Genomic DNA, 19,495 nt, shown 5'->3' with positions numbered 1-19,495 from the left:
TTCCCTGAGATTTACTGGGCACTTAACCCAATCAAATATTTTAAAATGTAGACTTTGCAACCAATTAAACATAACAGATCTACTGCCATGCTTCTCCTTGTTGGCAATTTCTTTGTGGCAGGGCGTAAAAAAATAAATGTATTAGTTGAGCCCAGATTTTGCATTGGGATTGCGCCACTTTTTTGTCACATCCCGACGCCAACTCTCATTTGTTAAATCTCATAATGCGCTTAAATGTACTCATGATATACGTGATATTCATATTTGTGAGGTCTTAATATCTTATGTCACTTCTTGTGATGTCACATGCAATGTCAACCGTTGTGACATGATGCGCTGTGATGGCACGTGTCATGATTTCACTTGCATATTGCCTAACCTGGTTAGCCCCCCGCTTCTTTATGACTTGTGACCTGATAGTGAGGTGTGTTGTGGAGCATTGTAAGTCGAAGAACAGAGAGGGAGAGGTGTAGTGAAAGGGGAGATAGGATGGGGCAGCAGTTAGAGTAGGAGAGTGAGCAATGCTACTTGCAAAGAGGTCTTAACCTAGTGAGTGGCCAAAGTGAGGAGGGGACCTAAAAACAACCTGAGTCGCGATTGTGATAAGAAAGACGACCGCTGGACCTCATTTTAAAATCATCCTGGGGGGGTTCAAACTCCTTTCTCATGCATGCAAACTTTGCATGCTTTACAAAGAATGTGACAAAAAGTTTTCAAGAACAGGAAATATTAGGGTGTGCAGGCAAAGAGTGACTTCAGCAAGAAAAGGGGCAGTGCTTTGCATTTTCAGCTGTGACGTAACTTTAGAACAGCAGAGAAGTGTGTTCACGGAAGGATGGCAGCAGTAACACAAGTTCTTCAAAGGTAGATGTAAGCAAGCATCTGCACTATGACAGGAATATTGGGAGCTAGCATCTGGGGAGGAGATGTGGCCTAGTGGCAAGAGCAACAGTCTTTGGAACATGGCCAGTGCTTAATTTGAGACCGTGGTTTCCAGTGCTCAGAAGCAGCACTTATTTGTCAACACCATCACTTATGGCAGTCTGCCTCATGGGGGCGTTGTCTGTTTAATTTAGATATGAGCATAACACCAATTGTTAATTCGTTCTATATACATCAAAAAAGGGTTATAAATCGTCCAAGGCCATTCTTATAGCTTTAGGGGCCTGGAATAATCTGAACTGTCACACTTTTAACAGTGAGGTGGTTAGTGGTTGTATTGGCAGTAGCAAAGGTTGGGACAAGCTTCAGTGATCTCTTAACGAGGGCCATCACACTTATGTTTTTGTTTTAAACAAATTAAGCACAGGGGGATTCAGTCGTGAATCCCGTTTCTCTACTTCACCAATCCACATATCAACCAAAGTTAACATAAATGTGCACAGGCCAACTACTAAACAACACATTAGTCTAGTGTAACCCTCCAGGGCCAGCCACCATAATAGCACGTGCTCTTCAGCAGTAAGGACAGCAATTAAATACAAACTTAACAGACCACTTTGACTCTGGTCAAAAAGAATCCCAGAATCGTAAAGGGCGCTAATAACTCATAAGCTTCCATGACTACCACCTTGTAGTTTAATGTAGTTAATGTGTAATGGGTATGCCCAGACAAGGATCACTGTGGCACAGGACTTAAACTGCACCTCACTGCTGAAGTCCGAATAGTTCAAAACCAGTCTGGGGTTGCTTGTGTCCCCTTCTGGAGGGGGCCTTGACTCACATTTCAAGATGGACTGTTCCCAGGAGGAGCAGAGTCAGTACTGATTTACATAAGGCGGGCCTCTGTCTAGAGAAGCATGATGGGCAAAAAACCATGGACTGGAATTCTGCCTCGAGCAATTACCAGTAGTTTAAATTAAGTCAAGCATTCCATCAATTTCCTTGTTGTTTGTTGTACTTCATTTTACCCAATTTCACTAGCACACTTGATGACAATTATGTATAAAAGGTAATCATATGAAACAACTTACAAGACTGAGGTATAGACTGGTTTTACAGTGCTAATATTGAATAGGCCTGCTGAGTGCAGTGCATTGTCAGCTGCAGTGATCAATTAAAAAATTAAATGGATTCAATTGACACGATAGTTCTTCAGCCAATAGAGGTAATTTCTCTAAGGCAGAACCAAGGATTGAATGGGCGTTGACACTCCAATACCTTCTGCATCCGAAATGTGATTTCCTACATAGTGGTGCTCCCTAATAATTAGACAGAGCCTGTACTTAACCAGCTCAAATTAAGCGCCCACCTGTCCATCCAATATTCTGTCTGTCCCTCTTTTGGTCCGTCCAACTGCTTCCTTTCCATGTGTGCCAACTTGTGTCATCTGACTGAATGTGTTATGTGAGAATGTTTGTGTTCTCTGTATGAGTACCTTGGCTGTGTTGCTCTCTGTACTCACACTCTTTTTTTTAGCACACTTTATTAATGACCGCTGTGTAGCATGCACTTCCATACATATGAACATTTCAAATACAGTCTTTTTTTGTTTTTCTCGCACCTTAGCCATTCCAGTACATTTGTACATAACGTTATGGTTGCCCAAATCTTGCTTTATAAGAGAGATGTACAAAGGGGTACATATAGTCTGGTCCCTCTTCTGAGCCAATAATGTACAGGTAGTGCCGCATCCATAATTCAATGTAGATCTGTACTCACACTCTTGTATGTTTGGTGGTTCTGTGGTGTATCTGCAGGGGTGCCTGTAGGTCTTGTGATCTTCAGACAGGAGAAAGGGAACAGCCCCCACCTTTGACATTTTGAGAGACAAGCACACCTTCCATGAAGTAGAGATGTCAGTCCCGCATGGACCTGGGTGCTGCTAGACATGCTGTGAAATACCTGTGGTGGAGTGCTAGCCATTGTTGCATCCATGACCCTTAAGAGAGCCCAGATGTGTATAATTGTGTTTGAGCTATGAACTCTTGGCCTCTAGCCCACTCTATCACCCTACTTTCTGCACTACCCACTTAGGTTTCCCCTTTTATCCCTGCCATTCCTTGTTTTCCATCACCCCTTTATGACTTGTTCTTCCTCTTCTAGAATCTTGGGTCCTTTGTTTCATCTAGAAAAGGCATTTCCACCTTCAGGATGGTACTGGCTGGCAAATAATAGTGCTGTTCTTAGTGAGCCTTACAGTCTTGTTTCAGGACAACATGAAAGTGGTGAAAAGGCGGTCCGATGAGGTTCAGAATTTAGACAAACGTTTAGAATGACTGAGGAGACTTAAGCAAATATGTAACTTGTTGTGATTTACATGGCATGGCTATTGCGATACCATAGTACTTGGGTTGGTTTGTCTTACTTAAATCCCAATGTAGTACAAGTTCTAGAAAAACGTGCATTCTTACTTATGTTAGGTTTGTAGCGTTGATCAAATGCACATATGCTGTCACAGTGTTCTTGTGCTGTGACATACTCTATATGTACTCCAAGCCAATCATCATGGCAGCCTCTTTGGGAGAATAACTAACACACTCCTAGACCGTCTTCACAGCTTCATTAGAGGAATACCCAACGTACTTCAAGAAAGTAATCACAGCTCAGTGGAGGAATAGTAAACATGCTCCAAGAAAGTTGTCATCACAGCCTCCTTGATGGAGGAGCCAATCTACTATAAAACAGTCATCACAACCTCATTAGAGGAGTAGCGAACATACTCCAAGACAGTGGTCATCACAGTCTCATTGAAGGATTACCAATACACTGGTCATCACAGCTTCAAAGGAGGACAGGCCAATGTACTCCAAGACAGTGGCGATCACAACTTCACTGAAGGAATAGTTAAAATGCTCCAAGACAGTCAGCAGCACAGCCTCATTGAAGGAATAGCCAATGTACTCCCCAAGACATTGCCTATCACAGCCTCATTGGAGGAATAGCCAAAATACTCCAAGACAGTGATGATCACAGCCTCATTGGAGGAATAGCCAAAATACTCCAAGACAGTGATGATCACAGCCTCATTGGAGGAATAGCCAATCTACTATATGACAGCCATTACAGCTTCCTTGGTGGAGTAGCCAATATACTATAAGACAGATATCACAGCCTCCTTGGTGGAGTAGCCTATCTACTCTAAGACAGTCATCACAACGTCATTAGAGGAATAACCAACGTAATCCAAGACAGTCGTCACAGCCTCATTGACGGAAAAACCAACATAATCCAAGACAGTCGTCACAGCCTCTCTGAAGGAAAAGCCAATGTAATCCAAGATCGTCGTCACAGCCTCATTGAAGGAAAAGCCAACTTAATCCAAGGCAGTCATCACAGCCTCATTGAAGGAAAAGCCAACGTAATCCAAGACAGTCATCACCGCCTCATTGGAAGAATAGCCAACGTACTCCAAGACCGTCATCGCAGCCTCATTGGAGGAATAGCCAATGTTCTCCAAGTCAGTCATCATCGAAGCCTCATTGGCAGAATATCCAACGTACTCCAAGACCGTCAACACAGACTCATTGGAGGAATAGCCAACTTCTCATCCTAGTGGGAGTTTCAGGTAACCTGTTACACAAATATTTTACTGAACCAAGCTACAACATATAGCTTGTTGGGCTTATTTAACCATTGGAAGAAACTGGAAAATTCTACCAGTTAAACAAAAAATAACTGAAGCCAATAAAACACTAAGAGCCACGAATATATATTTTAAAGATGCAACTAGAATCAACTTCAATGTTATCCACAGTGTGTTCCTGATTCAAATGCCCTTAGGAATTTCACGAGGGGTATCTCTGTCTTAAACATCTGAAAGGCTCTATTAACTTTGATTCAAGGTTTGAATTGTTTTTACCAAGAAAGAAATCTGATTCGGGCGGAAATGTGAACTTGTATCTGAATCAGTATTACACCACTTTCTGAACACCAGGTAATAACTTGCAAAATCTGTGTGGGGAAAACCTGTAATATTTTCGAGCTCTGAGCGGGCAAGTAGCCTGTATTACCTCTTGATCCCTTTATCTGAACTTCAAAACTTTGCAAAGGGGGTAATACCACACCCAGCAAATAACATACCTGGCAGTACTGGCTGCCTACAGGGCGTTTCAGTGGTCTTGCAGGGTGGTGGCCCTTTTCCCTGCTGTGCACTATTTTGCTTGCTGGTGACCTGCCAGCCACGTTCCTGATTGCAGGGTTCTAAATAAATTATGTCTCCCAATTTTTTTTAAACTTTTTTTAAAACCATTTATCTTTGCATTGTTTATTGAAAACTAAACACCATGGTTGCCAGTCAGGCCCTGTTCTCCTGCAGTATTACCTAGTGGTCCAAGTGCATTAAGAAAAGTAAGTGAACTGTGATGCTGGGTGCGATGGGGGCAGGGTGAGTGAGCATGGGGCGGGGTCAAACATGTGGCTAAAAAAATAAATATTCTGTAACTTTTTTTGGTTTTTCACCTTCAGGTAACTACATACAATATAACACGCAGCTTAAATAAAAATTAAATGCAAGTTAAGTTAATCAGTGGGACATAGTACATTATGAACCGTGATTAGTTAATGCACTCCAGAGATCAGTGGTGTAACATAAGCCCCCACGGTGCGGGGTATCCCCTGAGCCCCAGGAATCCCCCCTCCAGCACTGTGCACAGATAGCGGCCCCCTGGCCTGAGTGCTCGTTACTGGTTCCGGAGTGTTGGGGGTCCCCCTCCATGTACTTTGCAGGGAGGCCCTCTCAAGTTATGTTACACAACTGGCAGAGGTCTGTCTCTCTAACCAGAGAGCTACGCAAACAAATGATGGACGGAATGTTGAATAAATCATAAATTCACCCCAGTCAAGAGATCTGGGTTAAATCCATTGTTCTTTTGCTCACCAAGCCACCCCAGTTTAGACCCAGCCATATGCAAATCAGTCTTGACCCTGTTCCTCATGGGAACAGTCCAGACCGAACTGCCAAGCCAGGTCCTCCCTGGACTGGAAAAAAACATCCTGGGACCGGTTTCTGGGTATTACCCTTCACAAGCCAGGCTAGCTTGAATCCAGTGGCACAGTGAGCAAGGAACCACGTCTGGGCATACCCATTCCACTTAGGGTGAAAGTGCTACGCAAACAAATTATGGAAGGAATGCTTGATGAATCATACATTCGCCCCCAGTCAAGAGATCTCTGTTAAATTCATCGTTCTTTTGCTCACCATGCCACCCCAGTTTAGACCCAGCCATATGCAAATCAGTCGTGACCCTGTACCTCATGGGAACAGTCCATACCGAACTGCCAAGCCAGGTCCTCCCTGAACCGGAAAAATAAATCCTGGGACCGGTTTCTGGGTATTACCCTTCATCAGCCAGGCTGGCGTGAAACCAGTGGCACAGTGAGCAAGGGACCCATGTCTGGGCATACCTATCCCACTTAGTGTGAAAAGTGCTGCACAACCAAATGATGGACGGAATGCTGAATAAATCATACATTCACCCCCAGTCCAAACTGGAATGGCATGGTGAGCAGAAAAACGATTGATTTAGGCCCAGGTCTCTGTACTGGGGTGAATGTAGGACATTGTTCTACTTTCTGTCCATCAATTGTTCTTTTTGCATTTGTCACCCCGAGTTGGACGGGTACGCCCAGACGTGGGTCCCTTGCTCTCCATGCCACTGGAGTCAAGCAATTCTGGCTGATAAGCACTGAAAGCCCGAAACCGGTCCTAGGATGCTTGTTTCCAGTCCAGAGAGGATCTGGCCTGGCAGTTCGGGCTGGACTGTTCCCCTTCGGTACAGGGTCAAGACTGAATATGTAACTCATTATTTTAAACTTGCATTACACACAGTATAAGATAGGATGCTACGAAATGTGTAAAATAGTTTAAGATAAACAGCTTCCAAAATTCAGATTTTAATAATGCCCAATATGTACGTAGTGCAATTTTTTTGATGACTGTCATTTAAAAGCACACACTTCACAGCTCAGCTGGTAACTCTCTTGCTATATCACTCAAAAAGAATAAATCTGTGTAATCCTGAAGCTTTAAGTGATTCCATTAGTTAAAGCCAATACTAGCTTCCTAGCCCCCCTTACATGGGCAGGTTAACCGGCTGTGCACATTTACATTTCTTTCATGCAGCAGACACTCTGGCAAGAAGGCTTGTTTAGCTCTCTGCCCCTCCCTAGTTTTCTCAGCACAGGAGACTCTCTGCCTTCAGATTCAGATTGGGATCAAAAATTGGCCCAGGCACCCAAAAATTAAAAGTGGCCCACATTTGCGGATTATGATCTTTCATTAAGTATTGCATGTTTAGTAGTGAGTGAAAAATTACTTTTATTTGATTTGATTTAAATTATAAAAGGGCGGCACATCCATCAATATGCATACAATTCAGGAATACACTAGGTCCTACAGACTTATTGGTAGCCAGCCGTGCTGTAGAGAGCAGGCTTAATATGGAATTCAGCTTGAGCTGTACACCAGATCACAATCTAAAAAGTGGCCCTGAAAAGGTAGACACATTTGATTGACAAAGTTCATTCAAAGAATACATCACATTTTTCTTTTTTTAAACGTCAAATTATGTTCCTTTTATGAAGTACCGTTACTAGTGACAGAGTCGACTTGGTGATCTAAGTGAAAACTAGCACCACTGGTAAATTCCTATTGTTTCTCCAAGATAAAGTGCATGGTGCTGTAAACAAATGGACTGCTAAATGATCAACTGTATTTTATCACCTTGTGAGCCCAGCCGATTCAAATTATCTATCTCTCTTTTTTAGTTCCTTTGCTGCTATGCTCAGAAACTTTATTGCCTTGCATGCCAGTTGTACTGTCGAGCCTCCTAGGCCTTTTATTACGGCGGATCAACAAGTCCTTATTTGTTCTTTTTTCAATAATGGTCGTAGGAGGGCTTTCCATATGTGTAATAGTGCCGTACAAATACATAGTAGGTGGAGTAGTGACTCTTCTCCTTGGCCACAAAGGCGGCAATCCATTGTGGGCCATACCAGTTTGCATTTTCGAATAGGATCTTTCGATAAATAAACACCCAGTCTCAGTAAAATCAGTTTCCACTTTTTTTGGTTTTCGAAATGTTCTGTCAGGTATGGTTGGGGTTTTAACATTTTATATGTTGGCATTAGCATCCAGACATTGGTTTTTGAAGTCAAGGAGACTTTGTCTATTACCTGAGATTGTAAGTTGATGGTTTTGTTAACTATTTGTTTGAATTCAGGGTAAGACAATATTGTTTTCCATTCGTCCTCTAGTTTTAGAGCGGCAATGGATTGTTTTAGGGATAGGCAGACTCCGTTGGTCGATCTGGATTGCTTTTCAACCTGCAGCCCACAGTAGTGTGTTAAAGAGTCTTCCTCCGCTGCCCTCGTTCTCCAATAATATTTGGCAAAGGTTCCTTGTCTTGTTGGAATCTGATTTTTTAACCCAAATTCCAGTCTGATCAGGGCTTGTGGAATATGGCATGGAATTAAAATTAGGTTCTTGAAGAGGTTGGTTTGCATGGTGTTTAAGGCTGTTGCGTCCTTTATATTTAGAAGTTCAGATTCATACGTGATTGATAGCAAGAATTTTGCTGCCACAACTGTTAATAAATGGGTTGTTGAACTGTCGCTCATTTTGTTGTGTGCAAGATTTTAACTGCAAATAGTAGCTGTTTTGCTTTGACTTTCCCTAGTTCTAGATGTTGCTTGAAATTGAGATGTTGATCTAGCAGTACAGCCAGCTATTTGTATGTTCTTACCTGGTCCAGGGGGTTGCGGTTTATCGTGCAGATACATATTGGTTGTTTTTTGATGTGAGCTTGAAAAACACATAACCTTGGTTTTTTGAAAATGTATGACTGGTTGGGCTAAGGCTGTACATACTGCTAGTTGATTTATCAAACACTGTAGTCCTCTAGGCATTTGAGAGAGCAACATGATATCCTCAGCATATTGCAGACTTGTTGTTCGAAAGTTTCCCAGTTTTGGTGGGTACCCTTGTGTTAGACAAAGATTGGGGAAACATCGGTTACATTGCGGTGTTTACACCGCAATACCTTTACAACACGGGTATTACAATGAAAGTCATTACAATGACTTGCAGTAGATGGTGCTCTAACCTAAGGAATAGTATGATTTACTATTCCAACACCCTCCCTACTGTACGTAGACTGGAGTTGGAATAGTAAAGCATACTATTCCTAAGTCTAGCGCCCTCCAACGCAAATCGTTGTAACGACTTGCGTTGTAAAGGTATTGCGGTGCAAACACCATGATGTAATATCATATATTCCGAAGATTGTTGTTTAGGTCAGCTGTATAGATGTTGAATAAACAGGGGGGCAAAATGCACCCCTGTTTTAAGCCGTTTATGGTCATGATTTTGTTTGTTAGGCTTCGATCACTTTATTTCGGACCCATGTTTTTTTGAGTGCAGATTGATGATTGTGTCTAATAATTTTGTGGGCGCTCCCCAAGATTTCATATTCGCCCATAGCATTAATCTAGGGACCTTGTCAAAAGCTGCTTTGAGGTCTACAAAACAGGTATACAAAACTTTTTAATTAACTATAGCTTGATTGGCCAGGAGCGTAACAGCTGATAAATTTGTTAGGGTGCCCATCCTGGCCTGAAAGCCTGTTTGTGTGTTGGGGATCAGTTTTGTACGATTAATCTTTCAACAGGTTTGCTGCGTAGATTTGTGCTTCAACATCAATAAGGGCAATTAATCTGTAGGTGAAGGGATCTGAACAAGCCTCTGATTTATGTATTGGTTGCAGAATTCTTCCTCGCCATGAATCTGGAATAGTACAGGTGTCTATTGTGTATGCAAACAGCGAGGTTAATCGCACGGACCAGAATGCTGGGTCTTTTTAAATAAGGCGTTGGGCAAACCATTTGTTCCCGGGGCCCTGTCAGATCTTTGGTTTTTATGGCATTTAAAATCTGTTTTTGTGTGATCTGTAGATGGAAGTCTTGAGGGTCGGGCCTTGATGTTTCAACTGTGCATGGCTGAAAATTACCTTCTGACTGTTTAAGTTGAAGATGAGGGTAATTTATCAGTTTTGATGTATAGGTCATGGGATCTATTCTTTGATTACTTCTGGAGGCTGGGGCCGGAGAGTTGAGTCCCGGAATGATGGTCGTCTGGTCCCTTTGTTTGAAGTGTTCCCATTGAACATTTTCTCCTTCGATATTTTATTTTTAACGGATGCGCCAGAAAGGGTCTGGGTGTTAAATGTGGCAGCTATGTGCGCTCTCCACGTGTGTTCAGTTATGTCAGAATTGTGCCTAATTTTCCCATTTAATAGCAGATTAACCTCTTCCGTGCATCGGACGGCCCCGGGCCATCTGACGTCATGTTGGGCGTGTACGGAGGATGGCCGGGGCTGTCTGAACCACGCACGCGTGGAATTCCTCAGCACCGCGGGGGTATTCCGGCCGCAGCAAAGCGGTTAATGAGTGCCCAAAACTGTTTTGAATTTTGTTGCTTACTGACATAAAGCATTTTTGTCCAGAATTGCTCTTTGTAAGATCGCTTTGCTGCTCTGATGTCCTTTTTTAAGTCTCTTTTTATTTGTGCGATTGTGGTCAAGGTCTGCCGCGCAGGTTGTGGGCCCTAAGTTTGCAATAGTCTATAAAGTTTGTTTAGTTGTCTTGTTTTTTTGTCCTTAATGTGTGTGTATACCAGGCTACCCTGATGGTTGCAAACGGTTTTTGGCTTTTGGAGTTGTTTGAAAAAAAAATATTTAGACTATTGGAGTTGTTGCATGTTGTGTATCATGGGTCTAACTTTCTAATACCTTTACGGTAGACCAAGTTTTCATAGCTTCTAGAGCCAGTCACAATGTTTAGGATTGAAAACGTCATTATTCCACTGCATTTCAGCCACTGATCCCTAGCACTCATCTTCAGGTCCATGAATCTCTCTTTACCAATATGCCCCCCTTCCTCCTCCCCTCTCAGATCCATAATTCCTTCCTGGCTATTAGGTACTAAAACGCATACTTGTTTGTATGAATCCTCACTTTCCATTGGCCAACAGGTCACCAGAAGGTCATGTTCATCGTTAGGCCTGGCTTCTATTCACTCCCAAGGACCTGATGACCTACTCAGTCAAACTCTAGACGAACCGCCAAGGATGGCAGGGCACGCTGCGCACTGTGCTGGTTGAGTCCTAGGGGACTCTGTACTTCAGTATTCAATATCATACAATGGATCATGCAGGTGCAATTTGTTAAATCAAATGATATCACCAAGTCAAAGACAGTGGGGCTCCTGCTCTTCAACAGTTGGTCCAAAGAAAACCCATTCACCATCAGCACTATTAAGCTAATTTCAGCCCTTTGGTCCCATGATGCCCCTGCTCAGACTCGTATCGCTTAGACTCCTGTTCACTCTAGGATGCCAAGAGTCTTCTGCACACTTTTACATGCCCTTGAGATCCTGCTCACCCCCAGGTCTGCTTATATCACTATTCACCCGTAGGCTCTCTATCTGTTGCTCACTCTTAGCAGAACCCCCTAATGACTCCCATGTCAGTGAAAACCATGATCACCATAAAATTCTCTGAGGCATCTGTTCTCTCTCAGCTCAACCATTGCTCTGTGCAATCTATGGCCCTGTTCTCCCAACTTACTGCCATATCTCCCAAGCTCCTTCACAAATGTGGGCCCCACAGTCTCCCTGTTGGAAGGTGGTTTAATAGTAGTGATAAGTAGGGACTTAGTTGAGGTCACAATAAATCATTCCCTTGCAAAACCAGTGGTAGCTGGCAATAAGCAGGCAGGCGTGTAAAGCATTTAAAAACACCAATATATTAAATAAGTAAGACAAAATACACAATGAAAATCGAACACCAATTTATATAATAGGAAATATTTTTATTACTAGCAGCCCGTCCCGACGTTGTCCGGGAATTAATTGCTGCCGGCCAGTAGTATATTGTTTTGTAGGATTGCGTTTTGATAGCATTTCTTATCTGTGACAGGCCTGTGAAACGCTCCGATTCACAGTGCACTGTTGATGCACTTAAGAGTGCGCGTTCAGTAGTGTGTGAACTCGAGTTTCCCTACTTTATTTTTCCTTGCAATATTATATAGCGCGAACTCGACAACATGGCAGGAGCACAATTTACATTACAGAAGAACACATTCATTTGTGGCAGGCACGTGGAGACAAAGCGATTTGCCTGGAATCACAGGCTGTTGAGCTGATGCCGACATTCGAACGTAGCTCCCCAGCTCTAAAGTTCGCAATTCTAGAACTTGTGGCGGGAGGTGTGTCTAAAAGTGTATGTCGGTGCTGGCCATCAATGAGAGAGACCTGTGCATTTTTCAAATCGGTGGTGAAAAAATATGAGTATGTTGCTGGAGATGTGGGCCACCGTGCCACCAATGCACTTACCGGGGAAGGGTAAACACCCATTATTCCACAACTTTCTTTCCGCATACCATCACTCCGCATACTTTCATTACGAAAGTACCATGACTCCGCAATGCCATTATAACGCATGGCATTACATTTTCTATTCTTTTATCACGCATACATTTACAACGAAATTCGTTGTAAATGCATGAATGGTAAAAGCATGTTTTTTTTTATGTTTGGATAAGGTAAGTATGGGTATAGGGGTATATGTTATGGGGTACTGAGGTATATGTTTTGGAGTGTTTGGGTATTTTAAGGGTTCAGATATAGTTTTGGGTTATGGGGTACAGGGGTAGTTTTAGTGTTTAGGGATAGGTATGGGTTTTGGGGTACAGGGGTATTTTTAGGGTTTAGGGTTCAGGGCTAGGTTTGGGTTTTGGGGTATAGGTGTATTTTTAGGGTTCAGGGGTAGGTTTGGGTTTTGGGGTACAGGGGTATTTTAAGTGTTCAGGGTTAGGTTTGGGTTTTGGGGTACAGGGGTATTTTTAGGGTTCAGGGCTAGGTTTGGGTTTTGGGGTACAGGGGTATTTTAGGGTTCAGGGGTAGGTTTGGGTTTTGGGGTACCGAGTTATTTTTATGGTTCAGGGCTAGGTTTGGGTTTTGGGGTACAGGGGTATTTTTAGGGTTCAGGGGTAGGTTTGGGTTTTGGGGTACAGTGGTATTTTAAGGGTTCAGGGGTAGGTTTGGGTTTTGGGGTACAGGGGTATTTTAGGGTTCCAGGGGTAGGTTTGGGTTTTGGGGTACAGGGGTATTTTTAGGGTTCAGGTCTAGGTTTGGGTTATGGGGTACAGGGGTATTTTTAGGGTTCAGGGGTAGGTTTGGGTTTTGAGGTACAGGGGTATTTATAGGGTTCAGGGCTAGGTTTGGGTTTTGGGGTACAGGGGTATTTTTAGGGTTTAGGGATAGTTTTGGGGTACAGGGTATGTTTATAGGGTTAAGATGGGTTAGTGTTTAAGGGTGTTGGGGTATTTTAAGGAGTAAGGGTGGGTTATGATTATGGGGTGCAGGGGTATTTAAAGGGAGCAGTGTGGACACCCGGAGCTGGAATGTACAGAACCTGGGAAGAAAAAACAATGAAATATTGGGCACAACGCTCGCTTTTTTTCCCCGTAATCCCGCGCCCCGCACACGCCCACACCCCCAGCACACGCCCACAGCACATGATATAAGACATGGCATGAAGGGCGAAACATACCACACGCCCCCAGCGTTTGTCACGCCCTCAGCACACACCCACAGCACAACGCAGACACGCCCACAAGGGACTACTTTGCTGGCACGGTTCTTTTACTATTTAAATGTATATGGTGGGCGTCTGCATAGCCTATGTCCTTCTGCTGCAACTGCCCTTTCCAACGCTGTATTGGGTGTTGTAATTGGTGCTGTGGTTCCTGAGATTACCCGCCTCAAAGGTTTGGCCTCTCTCTTTATTATAATAGTATAGATAAAAATGACAAAAATCCAATGTAGGGAACCAGAGATATGAATTTTTAAAGATTAAAAGTAAAACTGGTGCTTAGAAGCAAATAGCACTCAAAGGGTTACAAAAGGTGGCACTGAACCACAAGAAAGTCAAAGGTCCATGCCATTATTACACTTACTTCCAGAAGTGTTACTTGATGCAGGAAAGTGGTCCACAGCACCAGCCAAGGGTTCAGAAGCTCTGGTTTATCTCTTGGGGTCTGGGATTGCGACTCCCACAATGCACCTGGTCAATCCAAGTAGAATCCAGGTTGAGCTTGTCAGCTGGAGTTGTCCTCGTTGTTGATCCTGCAGGTGGCCCTTCCATCACTTTTCTACCTGTTGCTGATCAGGGTGTTCACGCCTTATCCTTTAAGACAGGCAAAGTCTTTTTGTTGTGATTCCTTGTGAGTGCAGCAGGTGCAGTTGTTTTGAGTGCAATCCTCTTTTGTGCAGTCCTCTCTTATGCTGTCCAAGGGTCTAGCAGTAACAATCTTTCTTCTCTAGGCATTTCTTTTGGGTCTTTGAGGGTCCACAACACCAATCCAAGGTTCCAAAATCTCTGAGTGTATCCTTGGGAAGTTGGGACTACAAGTAACACAATGCACCTGCCAAATCCTTAAAGGCCCACTGAATTTTGTCCAGCTGGGTTCTTCTTGGTGAAGATGATACAGGTGGAGCTCTGTTAACCTGTTGTTTTCAGGGAGTCAACTCCTTTTACTTTAAGATCCAGGCAAAGTCCTTCCTGGGCTAAAGACCAAAGTGTGCAATACAGTGGCATAGCTAGACCTACTGCCACCCAGGGCGGGCCCTAAGTTTGCCGCCGGGTGCAGGTAAACTCAGGGGTGTGGTGCCTGACAAACGACTTGTTCTGGGAGTGGCAGCCAACGGAAGATTTGTTCTCAAGGGGCAGGGTAATGGTGGCAGTCAACAGACACAACTTGCTCACCTCCGCCGCCCCCAAAAAGAGTGCCGCCACCCCCAGCTACGCCACTGGTATAGTAGGGGCAGTCCTTCAGAGTACAATTCATTAGTTACAGATCAGGGTTCCAGCAGGGCAGTCATTCTTCTCTTTGCAGTTTCAGGCAGGGATCTGAGTTACTGGGCAAAACTCCCATAGATAGTCACAGTTCCTGGGTGTCAAGAAGGGGGGGGAGCAACCCTGACCAATGGGATGCAGGGTACCACTGAATTGAATGACCACTTTCTCCAAAGTGTGGAATATTCTTGACCAAGAAAGCACTATTCTTCCAAAATTCAAAATGGAGAAACTCTCTTCTGGAAGGTTAGATCTGGCTAAGCCAACCCATTGGTGGGGCTAAGTTTCCCTAACACTCCCCTTCCAACCCCTCCGCTAATCTAATTACAGGGGTTTCTGTCTTGCTAGAGGGTGCAGGAAGTGGGTGTGAGTTTGTGCTACCTTAAACTGTCATTCCCTCTTTGACAATCAATTTGGCTACTCCACCCCCATCCTGCCGTTTGCACTGCAGCTTGAAGTTCTCCTACCACCGGAAATCCTTTGTCTCTAGTCAGGCCACTTCACACAACTTATTAAGACAGCTGTGTTCAGCCAGGCAGCTTCTGACCAATCAGAGCAGGACTACTTGAAGGCTGGATTTTGGCTTACAGAAAAGAAAGTTCTATAACTTATCTTCTGTGATTGTTATAATAAATCTAACGTGGCAAGTTGTTGCCTTTACCCTAACTATCATTTTGATACTTTGAAGTATATTGTGCTACAATGGGGAAAAACAACATTGTCAGCTTTTCCCTCACAAAATATCATTTATAATGCCCCTATTTATAGTTACAAGGCACCCTACCTCTGGGGCACCTAGGGGAGACATTAGGGATGATTTATATGCACAAATAAGTTAGTTTGAGACTTTGGATGTAGCTTTAATTCCAAAGTCGAATTTGTATATAATTTAAGTTTAAAAGCAGCCTGCAAGCCAGGTCTGGCTTTTAAAATGACAGCAGGCGCTACAGTAGTGCACACTTAAATACATTACATCAACTGGACCTCTAGGACTACATGCCCTACCATATACTAGGGACTTGCAGCTAGGTTGTCAGTACCAATTGTAACTATACCAAATTACCATGTACTTTAATCAGAGCACAGGCTCTGGTTAGCAGAGCTCAGAGCACAATCAGAGTCAGAAAAACCGCATCTAGTATTCAATATTCGACCAAAAAGTGTGAAGGGAGCACTGCAAACAGGTCCTGGTTTCTCACACTCACTCTCACCCTTAGGTTCCCTGCAAATGCCCGGCTCAATTTAGCTCCTTGAGGCTCCAACTTACTCTCAGATAGCTAAGTGTCCAGCCTCAATCTTACCTCGCAGAGGCACCTGCTAACTGCAGTTTCAAGAGACTCCTGCTCACCCTTCTGAACCTCACTCTCCTAAGACCTATCACTCTTGGTTTCTGAAATTCTTGTTCACCCTGCAGATCACTGCCCTTCCTAGTCTTACATGAGTCCCCAAACTCCTGCTTATCCTGTTTGCTCAAAGACTGTATGTGGTCTTCAGCATTACTTATTTTCCAGTCCTTGACTGAAATGTTACCCCACTGAATGAGACATTTCTGCTCATCCCCAGAAGTTAGCTTCAGTCATCCACCTCTTCTACTTGGCAGCCTGCAGTTGGAAGCTTCTCAAGACTCCTGTTCAAGTCAATGGAGCCACTGAGAGTGGCCATCCTGCCATGGGAACATCTTAGTGCACTTAGAAAGTTGCAGAAAAACCCACTACACAAGATAAGACATACTAGACAGCAAGACTCTTGCCTAAAATTAAAACAGGTGCCCAGGCAAGGTGGATTACATCACTGACAGTTAAATGCCTGTTGCAGAAACCCATGTGCACACTTCGGGGCACCGTTTGGACTCCGGTAGGGCCAACTCAGCTTTTTACCCTTTATAGATTGTCAGATTGAGTACCATTGTGGTGGATAATGGCAAGGTACATTTAAAATTGTATGAAACACATTACACAGCAGGCTTTGAGTATGTCCTTTCTAGGATTTCTTAAACAGAAAGAAAGGCTAGTTGGTTATTGGGGGTGTTCCCTCCGGCCTCTGTTTAAGTAATAAATAGAGGAAGAGAAGAATGTTTGCAGACATTAACTCTTTATTGGTGCTGGCTGTGACTATGTGTCACCCAGTTGCATTGTCCCTTTTTCCAACTTCCCACTGGCCTGAAAAGTTCTAACTAGGGTTGTTTACAAGAGTTCTTACTAAAGTTGTCTGTAATCCCAGTGTACTGCAAACCTGCTGCAAAAAGACCTCCTTTAAGTCAGCAGCAAGCTTTCCTTGAGCATAATGAGACATACTTGGAGTGCAATTGGCTCCTTACCACTCTGGCATTCAGTGCTACTGCACCTGCTGCACTATTGGTACCGACGTCTCTGCGTGAGAAGCATATCTGTCGGCAATCCAACCAAGAGAGTACCAGCAAGATAATTTCCCTTTGCACCAGCTCATCACAGCATCGGCAAAGACAACAATAGCATTTACATTAATAAAGCCACTTCACCCCAACAGACGCTGCTACTGTATTATTTTCTACAAAACATACTGTCTCGTATAAGAGAAACATTCTCGTTTCCCTCCATATATATTAGTAAAACATTCCAAGAGCTTGTTGTTTTAAAGAAATGTGTATTTGCAACCAGGGAGTGGTGAGAAACACCCTTGTTCTGTTACCCTGAACTAAAATCACATTCCTGAAGCCGGGCATCGCCTTGACTCTCTCCCCCTCGCAAGGCAGTGAGACCTCTGCCGGTCTCTCTTGGCGAGACCTCCCTCATATGCCCTAAGGCGGGCGGGAGGAGGCATCCCATATGTTGTGACTCCTCCAACGGGTCCATTGTCATTCTATATGTGACAATAGGCCGGCTAACAGTCTCTAACTGCCATAATAGTAGGTGGGAAAAACGGCCCACACCCGGCCTCAAGCAATGGACCTCTGCACATCCAACCATACCTGCCTTACACTTCCGCAGTAGCATTTCAAGTGTTGGAATTAACCGTCCCAGGATGGGTGTCTTTTTACGAAAAGTCAGGTAACGGTTTTCCTTAAATCAAAAAGTATGGGCCCTGAGTGTCCCACAGATCCTGCCCAGTTCAACCACTGGTATTACCCCATCTGAACACCAACCCAGTCAGAATGAAGGCCAAAATCTTTGATTATAAATTGTAATCTGCACCCCAAATTACTGGTATCATACAATAGGCTACAAAAAGAAAGACATAACATTCAAGACTTCAAAAGTAATGCATTTTGGCAAAAATATGAAAGTTCACCTCATCCAACCGTCAAGCACCTGCCTCCAAATATGCTATCGCTCAAGATAGGTTAGTAATTTGACCAGTTTTTACGGCAGAAGGAGATGAGGTTGGCTGGATTTGGATTTTTTTTACAGGTTAAAAACTTTGTAGCCAGATATTTTGCATGGTTAATAATTGTGTGGTCTCCTTTTGAGGAGTCAGTTTTTTTTTAAAGTGTTCACCTTCACATCTAATTGAAAGCCCTATATGAATCTAGGAACCATAATACAGGCTTCACCAGAAAAAAAAATATCAGATGTAATCCAAGATTTTGTGTCTACCCAGATGAAAGGTTTGGAGCCAGTTCACAAAAGCATTTATGAGTGCAGGACAATGTACAACTGGAGGGCTCTTTTACATACAGAGATCCCAAACGTCCAACTCCCTACTAGTAAAAGTTTAAAAACAGGACACCATGCTTTATATTTGTATAAATTGTATATGTGTACTAATTGTATCTGATTATTCCCTGAGTTGTTCCATTTTAGATGTTTAGGGCCAATTAACAAAGGCATGTAAGTCTAGGCAGGGCTTTAAGTGAAATTAAAGAACTTAGGGGTCTCTCAAAGGGGCGTGTCCGATGTAATTAAAGGCGTGGCTTAAACATACAGCAAGCTAAAAATCTGTGCTTAGCATAGCTTGCCGCCCAACAGGTATTTTGATGCTTCTGTCATTGCATACAGATATATAATTCTGATACAACAAGTAACATTGTATAGAATACTGAAAATGCTTCGGTTCTCAAATAACGAGACTGAAAGTATTATAGCTCGTCTCTTTGACGATACCTCAAAATTAGTGAAGGGTGGTACTGCTGCAGAGGTAAGGGTTTTTTTCTCACCCTGAGGGCAAAAATGGAGAGCCTCAGCTTGTATTTTAACATGCTTACTATGCAATAATTGTTGGTATATTTTATGTGGGCCTCATTGGAGATCCAAATTCTTAATAAATATATTGAATTGAATTAAGAGCTGGAAAGCGCCCCGGTTCGGCACCAGGTGAGCCCTGGAAGGACCCGGCCCACTTAAAGCCCCCATGCTAGGTGAAAGTGCACTTCAAGAGTAGCGCTTTACCTAGTCAAAATGCTTTGTGTATCGGTCCCATGGTGAATAGTAGAGCCTCGTGCCAAGACCAACAACGCGACAGAAGCGATCTGAAATAATTAGACTTTGCAATTGCTTGCACTGAATTGTTGCATTTCGTTGCATAATACCCCGATAATCGGTGCGAGAAGTGATCGGAGGAGTCGCTCCGTGTTTGTCACGTTTGTCATCCCCGCATCCTCTTCTTTGACAATTAGCGACGCACCTGCGCGCGAGCCCCAGCCGTTGGCTCATTTCGAAATGACAC

This window comes from Lissotriton helveticus, chromosome 11 (assembly GCF_964261635.1).
Source record: "Lissotriton helveticus chromosome 11, aLisHel1.1, whole genome shotgun sequence".
Lineage (NCBI taxonomy): Eukaryota > Metazoa > Chordata > Amphibia > Caudata > Salamandridae > Lissotriton > Lissotriton helveticus.
Note: the sequence above shows the minus strand (reverse complement) of the source record.